General features: G+C 41.9%; 1 non-coding gene across 1 annotated transcript; it reads left to right on the forward strand.

Annotated features, from left to right (window-relative positions):
- Positions 1–265: 265 nt before the first annotated feature.
- On the forward strand, positions 266–372 carry LOC141681447 (small nucleolar RNA R71). The gene has a single exon (XR_012558881.1). It is a non-coding gene; the product is annotated as a small nucleolar RNA R71 (small nucleolar RNA).
- The last annotated feature ends 987 nt before the right edge of the window (positions 373–1,359 follow it).

The following is a 1,359-nucleotide window of genomic DNA, read 5'->3' on the forward strand; positions in this document are numbered from 1 at the left end:
AGCCAGAGAATCAACCTTCATTGATAGCGGTTGGAGCTGGGCTGCAATAGCGGTGGCTGCATCAACTTCCAGAATACCTGCTACCTTGCCTGACGTCATCCTCTGAGTTGGGTTTTGATGCTCATTTGCAGCCATCGTCTCTATAAGATTATACGCCTCAGTATAGCTTTTAGCCCATAAGGCTCCTCCAGCTGCTGCATCGAGCATGGGCCGAGATTGGGCCCCCAAACCATTATAGAAACCAGTGATCACCATCCAATCCGGCATTCCATGATGTGGACATTTTCTCAATATTTCCTTGTAGCGTTCCCAAGCCTCGCACATAGATTCTGTAGGTTGCTGCGCAAACTGAGTAAGAGCACTCCTCATAGCAGCAGTCTTTGCCATCGGATAAAACTTCACCAGAAACTTTTGCACAAGATCTTGCCACGTAGTGATGGACCCAGCTGGTTCAGAATGTAACCAGTCTTTAGCCTTGTCCCTTAGTGAGAATGGGAAAAGCCTCAACTTGATAGCCTCATCAGTCACGCCATTATACTTAAAAGTGCTGCAGATCTCGACAAAATTCCTTATGTGCATGTTGGGGTCTTCAGTTGCCGCTCCTCCAAAAGAAACAGAATTCTGCACCATCTGAATAGTGCCCGGCTTGATTTCAAAGGTGTTAGCTTGAATAGCCGGATGAAGGATGCTTGACTGAATGTCATCAATTTTAGGCCGAGAAAAATCCATAAGAGTTGGATCAGCTTGAACAATACGATCTCCCATGTTTACTGGTTCTTTCTGCTCAGTTCCTGAATCCGAATCCTCAAAATCTAACTTCTCCGGAATATCAAGAACTTCGTCTGTCTCCTCAGCTGTATCTAAAGTCCTCTTGCGAGCACGAGAACGAGTTTGCATAAACGCTTGCTAAAGTACCTGAAACACAACCGAAAAGAGTAAGTAACTACTACGTCCTAATCACTGAGTCCTAATGACCAATGATGGTAAGTACATAAACTAAACAAATACGCCGAGTCCCCGGCAGCGGCGCCAAAAACTTGTTAGGGCGAAAACACGCGCTAATATTCACGCAAGTATACGCATTCGCAAGTAATATAGAATACTTTCTAGTTCGTTCCCTCAGAGACTCAGACTAAATTATTGTCTAATTAAACTCACTCACCAATGTATGATTACTTCTCAATGTTAAGATAATAACACTTAAAATTGTTGATTAAATATTAACTATAATTAACTACTTAATTAACCACTTAACTAACACTTCAATTTATTAATAATAAAACACTCATGAGATCACAACTTCATTATTACTTCCTTCTATAGCCATTGTTATTACCTTTAGCATGTGACAGTGATGAT

This window comes from Apium graveolens, chromosome 8, assembly GCF_009905375.1.
Source record: "Apium graveolens cultivar Ventura chromosome 8, ASM990537v1, whole genome shotgun sequence".
Classification (NCBI taxonomy): Eukaryota; Viridiplantae; Streptophyta; class Magnoliopsida; order Apiales; family Apiaceae; genus Apium; species Apium graveolens.